At 41.2% G+C, this 12,539-nt stretch overlaps 1 pseudogene; it reads left to right on the top strand.

The window, feature by feature from the left end:
• The first annotated feature begins 11,367 nt into the window (after positions 1-11,367).
• On the top strand, positions 11,368-12,181 carry LOC148211692 (uncharacterized; annotated as a pseudogene).
• Positions 12,182-12,539: the final 358 nt, after the last annotated feature.

Raw genomic sequence — 12,539 nt, 5'->3', positions numbered from 1 at the left:
AGGTCATCGTCGTCAGTTATTTCCATTACACAAACCTTCGCCTTAAAATTATATACACGTCTAATTATGATATCTTCCTGTCATGGATTTATACTACTTAGCCTACATACATGTCCTAGAAATTCAGCATAGGTGATTTTACTATCCACAGTCAATCCTCTTGTACGACCACCCACGTAATCCTTTTCAATATCTTTCCATTCTCCACCGAATGATATACAAACACGAGGCATCCTACAAATAGACCAAAACACTATAATTAAATACAAATCAATAAATTTACAAACAAACAAGAAAAATTCAAGATATATATTGCATGGTCTCGGTCCCTATCCCGGTCCCAATCCCTATCCCGGTCCCAATCCATATCCCGATCTACCCCAGTTTATCCCCATCTCGGTCCCGGTCCCGGTCGTATCTGGACATGAAGGATCGGGCTTGAGTTTACCTTCTATCTCGGTCTCAAACCCGGTTCTAAATTTCATCCTGGTACCAATCCCAGTCCAAGATAAATTCTAGACTCCATTTCTGTTTTCCGTAAAATAACGTTTTTTTCTAGAAAAATGATAAAATTTCGTATCATTACAAGTTTGAAGAAGTACAATATTCTAAAATGATGAAATTTACATACCTATATTGTGAAAACAATGGATTCGAGATAACGGATTATGTGGGGACTGATCGATTGGATAATGTGGGCCAACAATCACGTGGAGAAAATCTTGAGTATTGGAAAAAAAAGACGTGACTTATGTATGTGGTGATTTGGAGTTGAAAAAACAAAGTGAGAATTGTTAAGTTGGTGGTTGGTGGGTTGGTTGGAAATTTATTATATCATAAATGCATTTATTATGAAATGAGGGTAATTTAGTCAATTTACATGATAAAATAAGGGGAGGGGTCAGAAATCTGAGGTGAAGGGGTCTAAGTAAAAAATCAAAAGGGGGTCAAAAATCCAGAGTGGTTATTGATAGGGGTCAAAAATCCCAATTTCCCCACTTCTAACTTGTATATTTAAAGGATTGAATGTGGGATGAACTCTTTTCACATCGCACCTTTCACTTGAGGTTTGAATTCGAGAATTTCTCTCTGTTTTTTAATATTTCTCCTCGAACTCGGAAGTCCAAAAGATAATATTAAGCAATTTGAACTTTTTACATCACACCTTTAACTTGAACGTTCAAAGGGTTGAATTTTAAGTCCACCTTTAACATTCACATCGCACCTCGGACCCATGGGTTTAGAGGATTGAATTTCTTGAACCTTCCATATCGCACCTTTAACTTAATCGTTCAAAGGATTGAATTTTGGTTCCACAATTAATATTCACATCGCACCTCGACCCTATGGGTTTCGAGGTTTGAATTCGATCAATTTTTTATTTACCTTACCGGTTTATAAGTCTTATAGGAGACCGTGGCCCCCATTTAATTTCTGATCGAACTCAGAGTCACGAAATTAAATAATCCCGTTTATTAAAAGTTCCGTCCCTTGAAAATTTTTACAAGTCCATTTTAGGACCATTTTGATATTTCAAGGGTAATAGCGGTTTAGGTGCTCTACGTTCCATGGATGTGCAAGTACATTTCCTTCCAGATCGGCCAGCATGTATGTTCCAGGTTGGACTATGGCTTTAACCTCGAATGGTCCTTCCCAACTTGGGTCAAGAGTGCCCACATGACTTTGAATCTTCCTTAAGACTAAATGTCCAACTTGAAAGCTTCGAGGTCGAACTCGGGTGTTGTAATGTCTGGCCATTCTATTCTGATACTCTGCTAGGCGTAGCTGAGCCATTTCCCTTTTTTCTTCCAACAAGTCAAGGTTAAGGAGTAGCTCTTCTTCATTCTTCGTTGGCTCGTACTACTCTACCCTGTCTGTTGGTATGCCGATCTCAACTGGTACAACAGCTTCGGAGCCAAAGGCTAGTGAGAACTGAGTTTCGCCAGTTGACTCTCTCGGGGTGGTTCGATATGACCATAACACTTCGGGTAGTTCCTCGGCCCATCTTCCTTTTCTGGAGTCCAATCTCAGTTTGAGTCCTCACTTTATAATTTTGTTTATTGCTTCAACCTGGCCATTAGCCTTAGGATGAGTAGGGGACGAGCTGAGATGACTTATGCGCAACTTTTTACAGAAATCTTCGAACTTTGTATTGTCGAATTGCTTTCCTTTGTCCGTGACGATAGCGTTCGATATGCGGAAACGGCATACAATGTTCGTCCATATGAAAGATGTGACTCTGGACTCCGTGATGTGGGATAGCGCCTCGGCCTCGGCCCACTTGGTGAAGTAGTCCATAGCGACAACGGCGAATTTGGTTTGCCCTTTGCCTAGAGGCAAAGGACCTATGATATCTACTCCCCATTGCGCGAATGGCCATGGGGCCAAGATTAGGGTGAGCAGTTCGGGAGGCTGATGTATGATATTTGTGAAGCGTTGGCAATTGTCGCAGGTTTTTACAAACTGCTTTGCGTCCTGTTCAACAGTGGGCCAATAGTACCCTTGTCGAACCACCTTGGCCGACAATGACCTGGCGCCAGAGTGGTTTCCACATACTCCTTCATGGATTTCCCTAATAATGTAAAGGTCTTCTTCAGGAGTTACACACTTAAGCAGGGGCAGGGAGAAGCCACGTCGGTACAACGCTCCATCTCGGAGTATGAACCAAGCTGCTTTCCACGCCATCTTCTTTTGCTCCTTCAAATCTAGCAGCGGAGTTCCTTTGATGAACTCCACGATTGGGTCTATCCACGAGGGCACTGGAGTGTCAACCTGCATCACGTCTGGCTCCAAGATTGAAAGATTGTCCAAGATCTCAACCGGGACCGACCTGGCCAGGTCGGTTTTGTTGGATTGGTATGACAACCCTAGAGGGGGTGAATAGGGTTTAATTAACAAAATATAAACTTTTTAATAAATTGGCCCAATTTAAACAAAAATTATACACTTTTTGAGATATTCAATTTTAACAAAGTAAGATAAAATAAATTCTAAGGCAAACAAGAGAAATTTAAATCAAACAATCAAATTCTAAGATTAATTGCAAAAATAAATAAGAGAGAGGGTTAGAGAAATTTGACACCGGGAATTTTTATAGTGGTTCGACACAACTGTCCTACTCCACTTCCCAAGCACCTCTTGGGTTGTAAATTGAAATTCTGACTCTTTCCACGTTAGGAGTCAAACCGGTACACTGCTCTTCACAAGAGCAAAGACGATCCTCTCCACGGTGAGGATCACACCGTTACAATGAGTTGAAGATTTTGAAACACACACTTACAAACTCTCAAATAGAGTAAATATACAAATTTGAGCTCACAAAAATTTCAATCCTCACAACAATAAAATTGCTCTCACAAATAAGATGGAAAGAAAAATTGAGAACTTGGAGAGATTAGCAAAATGACAATTTTGAAGTTACGGAGGATTGGGAATAAGAGAATTGTTGTGTAATTTTGAATGAGAAGTTTAGTTTAAATAGAGGGAAGAAAATGGTAAAAAAAATCAAGTTCAAATTTAAACCATTAGATCTTAATCATTAAGAAAGAATGGTTGAGATAATTTAAAAAAAAAATAAATTAAGAATAATATATATATATATTATATATAATTAAAAAAAACTTGTCACATCTCTTTTATATATATATGTGAGAAAACGGTAAACTTTTCAAAAAATTTTTTTTTTTAATATTGACACTGCATTTAATGTGAAGTGAATTTTTTTTAACAAAGTTAACAACTGTAACTTTTGACTTTTTCTTTTTTATTTATTTTTTATTTTTTTAATCTTTTTCTTTTCTTTTTCAATATATATATATATATTTTAAAAAGAAGCTTGTCACTTGTTAACTTACGAACAGTCCACGTCATCTTCTCGGGTATTTTTCCTTCCAATTTGTTTCGATCGTAACTTCTCCGTTTGAGCTCCGATTTGGATGATCTAACAGTCGTTGGAATCGTTGTAACGAGCTCTACACTGTGGACACTTTAAAATACAAAAAATGTCAATAAATAAAATTAAGTTTGTTATCATCAAAACATTAATTAATTAATTAATTAAAATTAATTAATTTGAGATTAAGGCCAAAAAGCCAACAGGTTTCGTATGTTGACGCCAATTTAGCTAAGGCGTCTGTATTGGAATTTTCTGATCTTGGCACTTGATTCACCTCGTAAGTCTTGAACTGGGCGACGTGCGATCTGACTTTGGTTAAATACTTTTCCATCCGGGAGTCTTTTGCTTGATACTCCTCCTTAATCTGGTTTACGACCAACTGGGAGTCACTAAAGACCTTGATGTGTACGGCCCCCAGCTCTCTGGCAACACGCAGGCCTGCCAAAAGTGCCTCGTACTCGGCTTCATTGTTTGAGGTCCGAAAGTTGAACCCCAGGGCATACTGAAATCGCTCGCCACCTGGTGCGAGCAAGAGGATTCCTGCCCCGCACCCTTTCTCATTGGAAGATCCATTCACGTAGACTGTCCTTGGGAGATCGGCCCCGACCGATTGAGGCGGTGGGATGAGCTCCGCGATGAAATCGGCCACTGCTTGCCCTTTCAGTGCACTTCGGGGTTCGAACTGGATATCATATTCACTCAACTCCATTGCCCACTTCATCAAGCGCCCTAATGTTTCTGGTTTATGGAAGATGCTCTTCAAGGGCAATTTGGTAAGTACCACGACGGTGTACGCTTGGAAGTATGGCCTGAGCCATCGGGCCGAGGTGACTAAGGCGAGGGCCAGTTTCTCCATCTGGGGATATCTGGTCTCAGCCTCGGTCATGGCCTTACTGGTATAATAGATGGGACCTTGGCGCACCCCTTCCTACTTGATTAGGGCCGAGCTGACGGCGCTGTCTAACACCGATAGGTACAAGTGGAGCTTGTCTCCTGGCAATGGCTTGGCGAGCAAAGGTGTCAAGCAAAGATAATTCTTCAACTGCTCCAGTGCTTGTTCGCACTCTGCCGTCCATTCGAATGGTCCCTTCTTTCTTAGGACTTTGAAGAAAGGAAGACACTTATCTATTGACCTCGAGACAAATCTATTCAGAGCTGCAACCCTTCCATTGAGGCATTGAAGCTGTTTCAAAGTTTTGGGCACTTTCATCCCGAGCACGGCCTTTATCTTTTCTGGGTTAGCCTCGATCCCTCGGTTGTTTACCATAAAACCAAGGAACTTCCCCGAGGAGACTCCAAAGGCACACTTGGTTGGGTTGAGCTTCATTTGATACTTTCTTAGAACTCCAAATGCTTCGGCCAGATGGGAAATATGCGACTTTGACTGCTTGCTCTTGACAAGCATGTCGTCTACATACACTACCATATTCCGGCCGATCTGCTTGGCGAACATTTTGTTCACCATTCTTTGGTAGGTCGCCCCCTCATTCTTAAGGCTGAAAGACATAACCTTATAGTAATACAGACCTTGGTCTGTTATGAATGCGGTATGATCCTGATCTGGGACATGCATTTTGATTTGGTTGTATCCTGAGTAAGCATCCATGAAGATGAGCAGCTCGTGCCCTGCTGTTGCATCTACGAGCTGGTCAATCCTTGGTAGCGGGAAGCAGTCTTTTAGGCATGCCTTATCTAAATTTGTAAAATCTACGCACATCCTCCACTTCCCGTTAGCTTTTTTAACTAATACAACATTAGAGAGCCACTCGGGATACAAAATTTCTCGTATATATTCAGCTTTTAAAAGTTTGTTAACTTCTTCGACAATTACATCACTCCTCTCCCTATTTACAGGTCTTCTTTTCTGTTTTACAGGTCGGAATGACGGGTCTACGCTGAGGCGATGCACCATGATCTTTGGGTCGATGCCTGACATGTCCTCGTGAGACCATGCGAAGACATCCGAGTTGGATCTGAGGAAGTTGATCAGTTCCTTCCTCTCAGTGGCCCCCAGCTTAGTTCCTATACTTACTTGCTTCTCAGGACTAAAATAAGGAACAAGCTCAAGCTCCTCTGTCGGTGCAGAAAACTCCCTTTTACCTGACTTTGGCAGGTCGGCCTCGAGCTTCGATAACTCGTCCCCGTTAGCTTGTCCTTCCAGGGTACACACTGATGACCCTTTAAGCGCGGAGGTATAACATTCCCTTGAAGCTTTCTGCTCTCCTCGGACCGTGCCCACTCCATTAGAGGTCGAGTACTTCAGGACTTGATGAAGTGTGGAAGGAATGGCCCGGAACGAATGGATGATGGGTCTCCCGAAGATGGCATTGTAGGCCGACCTACCGTCGATCACGACGAACTCGGCCATCTGGGTTACCTGTGTATCATCTTGCCCAATCGTGACCGGCAAGTCAATACACCTTTCTGGGGAGACCGATTCTCCAGAGAATCCAACCAAGGGCGTTGGACTCTTCTTCAACTACGTCCTGGTCCATCCCAAGGCAAGATATGTTGGAAGGGACAAGATGGCGGATGCGCCTCCATCTACCAGCACTCTTCTGACCACGACGTGATCAATCAGAGGAGCAATCACAAGCGCGTCATTATAGGGCAAGTGGACCCCCTCCATGTCAGTATCGTCAAAGGTAATGAAGCAGGTCGATCTCTGCTCCCTGATGATGCACACCTCGCGTCTGGCTTCGCGAGCTAGTTTTTTTCTTTTATTTCCAGATTGGCCCCCACTTGGGCCTCCGAAAATAGTATTGATTACCGCTGGTTGGTCCTCTCGTCGAGGCGGCGTCCTTGAACGCTTCCTCTCTTCTTTCTTTTCCACCGAGTTAGACCTCGGTTTTCCCACAAACTTTTTGAAGTAGCCATCTTGAATGAGATCTTCAATCTGGCGCTTCAGTTCCCAGCAATTTGACTTATTATGGCCGTGATCGCGATGAAAACGGCAATATTTATCTTTGTTGCATTTTTCTGGGTCTCCTCAGAGCTTCTCAGGCCGCTTGAGGAGCTTTTCCGTCCCAGTCTCCTCAATGTTTGTAAGTATTTCAGAGATTGTGATGGTGGTCGGGGTATAACGTTCGTAAGGTCGGCTTCGGTTGGGGCCACCGTCCGACCTGCGATACTCAGCCCGGCTGTTGGAGGAGGTTGATCCCTTGTCTCTAGACTTGGAATCAGCCTTCCTCTTCTCTTGGCTAGGCTTTTTCTGATCGATCTGTTTTTCAGGTCGGCCAGTCTTGGTCCGGAGGAGCTCTTGTCCATCAATGACTTTCTTCGCTTTTTGCAATACTTCGGCGAAGGTGGCTGGAGCCTCCTCTCCAAGCTTCACAGTGAGGGTCTCATCGGCCAGGCCGGTGAGGAAATAGCACATGGCCGAGTCATCAGAGCAATGTGCGACCTTCAGCTGCTCTTCCTGGAACCTTGTGACGTACTCTCTAAGCGTCTCACCCTCCTTCTGTCTAATGGTGGCGAGATGAGTCGATTTCTTTCTGTCATAGTGCCGGGAAGAGAACTGGCTAATAAATTCTTTCCTCAGCTGAGAATAGGTTCTTAGACCTAGCCGATAGTCTTCGATACCAAAGGCGTGCGCTGCCGGTGAGCGCAATCTGGAAGGCGCGACACTTGATTGCATCTGTCGCCGCTTGAAAGTCCATGAGGCCTTCGAAGACCTCAACATAGTCTTTTGGGTTCTTAAACCCATCATAAGGCTTCATGGTGGGAGTCTTGAATTTTGGAGGAATCGGAGCCTCCAGAATGTCCGAGGTAAATGGCGATTCTCCCAGGCCACCATCATCGAACAGACTTTCTTTTTTCTCGCACTTAGCTTTCAAGGCCTCAACCTGAGCATCAAACTTGCTCTTTAGCTGATCGAACTCCTCCTTTGTGATCACTCCCTCGGGAGTTATTGGATTGTAAGAGGACTCTGCCTGCTGGTTGGAGTTCCTGTGTGAGCAGGACGGAGATTGTCCCTTTCGGAGGGACGCGCTTCTCTTTCTATTGAGATGCTCGCAGAGATCACCCCTCTGGTGAGTTTACTCCTCGTCCTCATCTCCCTCAGGGTGCCCTTCCTCGACTGGACCGAGGTGATGACCCCTTTGTTTGCGCATGTCATCGCGTGCCACCCGGTTTTCAGACCGAGACCCGCGCCCGCAGCTTGCACCATCTCGTTGTACATCTCTTCCATGGTGCGCATCTGAGTGCGCATTGCCTCCATTTCTTTCTGGAGTGCATCAAAATTCTCCCCCGTTGGAGCTGGGGCTGGTTCTCGAGCAGCTCTCTTCGAAGCCCCACCTCGGTCGCGATTGGCCTTGGATGGCTTGGGATGTGCTGGTGGCAGAACGGGCGTGGTGATGCGTGCTGACCTGCGGAGGGACTTTGCCCCCAGGCCTTCATGAACTTGCCCTTCTACCACCTCTGTTCCAACCTCCATCTGGTGCCCATCATTGGCCGCTAGAGCTCTTTGGTCGGCTGTGTTGGTTGAGTTTGCTGGCTGAACCATTTTTGTTCACACTTTTAAATCGGGATGACTTAGATCTTCCTTCCCCACAGACGGCGCCAAATGTTTATGCAAGGGTCTGCACAACGATAATTCACGAACCAAGCTCGAACCCGATCTCCGGCTCGACCTGAACACAAGAGTGGACCTGCACAAGAGGGTAAACACTCCAACGCTCAAGTCAGTATATGTCGGACTCTGTATTTAGTTCGAGGTGAGATTCGATACCTGAGCATGAAATGAGGCCCTATATTTATAGGTGGGGGATCCGACAGTACACACGACCGACGGTTACATGTTTTTCTTCATGTCGGACCTGTCGGGTTCCGAGTAGATCGAACCCCAAACAGATCGGACTTCGGCATGTATACTTAACCTATTCCTGATGGGTGAACCCGACCTCTTCGGTAGGGCCGAGGTGGACCTAGGATATTTAATCCTTGAACACCAGTAAGTGTTTTCCACATGTCTAAGGTATTTTTACCCCCAAACAAAACCCATGAAAACATGGGATAGAAATGTCGACGTCTCGATGGTAGAAAATTGAATCTCCCATCGGATAATATATGTCTGTGTGCTGAAATGTGATGTTTGTAATACTATATTCGTTTTGAAAAAGAACGTTATAAGATTGTTCGTTTATATTTGCTTTATAAAGTTTCAAAATATTCTTTTACTTCTCAACATATTTCTATCGTATGATATTTGTAATATTATATTCTATTTCTATCATAAACTTTCAAAATAGGACCTAAATTTGGTCTTCATAGGTTTATAAATTTCTTTAAGAGCAAAACACTTAAAACCGTTTGGTCCGACCAAGATCGTGAGTTCGAATCTCTCTATCCTCAGTTTATTAAAAAAGAGGAGTTACAATAATACTTAATTATATCAAAGTGAATTTCCCCTTTGTAGAGACAAAATATTTTATTTTCATTATTGGACTTCCTTCCAAAGCTTGATATTTTTAATGTTTGTGGAGAGATCAAGGTAAGCCACTATATATTTTCATTATAGTGATTACTGTAAGTTATGTTTCATTTAGCAAATTAAATTGGCCATTTAATTTGATTAGGTGCGTAAGTTATAACCTTATCATATAACCTATTGATGACTCATTTAACTCCATACTTAAATCAACCGATTAAGCTATTATATATATATGGTTATTAGTAATGGCCTAAAAACCTGACAGAAACGTGAAGAATTTGGGTTCCTAAGCTTGCCTCTATTCATTCTCAAACACCATCTAAGGGAGAGATCGAGAGCTTAGAAATCTGGTTTTCATCTAACGTAGATTCGACAACAATGGCTGGAGATTAGTACGACTGTCTAAAATCTTCCGCTTTCAGTTTTTACTCTAAATCGTTTCATATGGAATTAGAAACATGTTAACTTTGAACAAAATTATGTTTTACATTTGTTATCAGAGCAAAATTATGTATCTGCCTTGTTGAGAATTGAAATCTACCATTTTGATGTTCGGTTAAATATTTCGATTCAATATCTTCTAGTGCTATTTGAGAATACTGTACGTGCTAATTTTTCTTATCGGCATAAGAATTTGTTTTATAATATGTATTATCTTTTTGTTAAAGAGAATTGGAGATGGTCTTTAGTATTCTCTTAAATAAAATTGTTCATTAATATGCCTTAAGCTTTGGAAAATCAATGTACTTTCCGGTGTGTTTTATATTTTATTTTTCTTCTCTGTGGTATATAATTGTGAAAATATCACTATTTTGAATATTAGAATTTAATATTGAGCATACGTACTGGAGTTTTGGTCGAGTCTGTGATTTCGTGGATCCTTCGCGTTGAGGACGGAATCTTGCGCTCACCGGAGACGATGACGTGGCTGTCAATTGCGTCGGTGGCGATGGCATGACTCAAGATAATGGCTCATGAGGGGTTCTCTTCATCGGAAGAGACTCGCAATAGTCTGGGCCCTCGGCTTGGCTTGCCTTTCGGCCGGCGATGTTGCATCGTCGATGGCGAGTTGGAAAGAGTGAAAGCGCTGCCCATGACAGTGCTCAGCTCACATGTGATGGAGATTAGGCTGTTGCCACAGGGCAACAACCAATAGCCACAACTTGGGCCCATCTGATCCAGGTGGTTTGGACCAAGCCCTTTTGGTTCTGGGCTTTTATGTGCAGGGTTTGGAGACAACTTTTGGTTATATACGTGGCTTTTAAAGCCTTGATAACATTTTTTTTTTAAGAAAATAAAAAGGACAGGTTTTCAAAATAATAATAGCAAAGTTCTATATAATATTATGTGCTCTTTATTTTAATACGTGTATTATTTATTATGTTTACACATACTTTTAGTATTAAAAAAAATTAAGGGTATTATGATATTATATAATTGTAGTTTTATTCATATTATTTAGAAAAATTGTTTCACGTTGCTTGCAATTTAATATGAATGAAATTTTGGATTTTATTAAATGTCTAAGTAATCATATAATTTTATTTAATTAAAGTTTAGCCACAGCACCTTTAATTTTGAATAAAGTTATATATTAAGTTTATGGATTACATTTAGAAATTAGACATTTGTGGTAATTAATCATAATTGATGCAATAAATTTTATCCTACAGGAACTTTTGTTATATTTTTATGATTAATTAGGATATAATATCAAATTAGTTTCTTAATCTACCCACAGGAATTAAGAAATGAATTTAGTTTGATAGTTTTGTCATAAAGATTAGTATGAATCTATTCGAATTAGAACTTTAGCCCACAGGCAAGTTTTATGTCTCTGATTCATATCTTTTGTGTGATTTACATTGGTAAATTCATGATAATTTTATTTTGGTCTCGAATATTGTGACATTAGCATGTATGTTTATTTAATGCATCTTTACCTCCTGGAAATTACTCTGAAATGAAAAATGACATTCCCGTATTAAGAGACGATAATTATAAGGCTTGGAAGGAAAGAGTTCTCCTTCAATTGGGGTGGATGGACATTGATTATGCTATCCGTAAGGAAGAACCTATAATTACGGATGACAGCAGTGCAGATGATATTGCTCTTTATGAACACTGGGAGTGATCTAATCGCATTTGTGTTATGTTCATAAAGACAAATATATCTGGTAGCATTCAAGGTTCGGTTGATCAGCATGACAATGTCAAGGCATTGCTGAAGGCAATTGATGAATAATTTGTGTCTTCAGATAAGGCACTTGCTAGCACCCTGATTCTTCAATTTTCATCCATGAGGCTCACTGCGGTTAAGGGTGTACGTGAGCACATCATGAAGATGAGGGATATTGCGGCTCAATTGAAGAACCTTGAGGTTGATTTATCTGAGTCTTTTATGTTGCACTTCATTCTGAACACCCTTCCTTAGCAATATGTGCCTTTCAAGATCTCTTACAACACACATAAGGACAAGTGGTCTATTAATGAATTGATGACCATGTGTGTTCAAGAGGAAGGCAGGCTGATAATGGAACGGGGAGAGAGTTCATTCCTGAGAAGAATAAAGACAAAGCCAAGATCAAAGGGAAAGACAAGGTACCTCCTAAGGCTGACATCAAGAAGGAAGAGTCTAAGTGTTTCTTTTGTAAGAAGAAGGGACACATGAAGAAAGACTATCCTAAGTTTCAGCAATGGCTTAAAAAGAAAGGTAATGAACTCTCTTGTGCTTGTTTTGAATGCAATATGGTTGAAGTTAATCATAATACATGGTGGGTTGATTCTAGTTCTACAATCCACATTTCGAAATCCTTACAGGGTATGACAAACCTAAGGAAGCCAGTAGGAAGTGAGCATAACATCTATTCTGGAAACTAGATGAGCTCGCATGTGGAAGGCGTTGGGACGTGCAATTTAGTTCTTAGCAGTGGCTTTATTTTGTGTTTGGAAATGGCCTTTTATATACTTGGCTTTTCAAGAAATTTAATTTCAATTTCTAAATTTGTACCGCTCGGATTTTCTTTTGATTTTTCAAACAATGGTTTGAGTTTATTTTATAAATCTAAACTAATTAGGAATAGTACACAGTTTGATGATCTTTTTCAAATGAATTTGCAAAATGATGCCACTTATACTGCTATGCATGTTCAAATGAATGTTGGAACTAAAGATGTATTATGAATGAAGATTCCTCTATGTTATGGCATCGGA

The sequence above is a fragment of the Momordica charantia genome (assembly GCF_013281855.1).
Source record: "Momordica charantia cultivar OHB3-1 chromosome 4 unlocalized genomic scaffold, Mcharantia_2.0 BLBB01000004.1, whole genome shotgun sequence".
Classification (NCBI taxonomy): Eukaryota; Viridiplantae; Streptophyta; class Magnoliopsida; order Cucurbitales; family Cucurbitaceae; genus Momordica; species Momordica charantia.
This window is presented reverse-complemented; position numbering and strand designations above follow the sequence as displayed.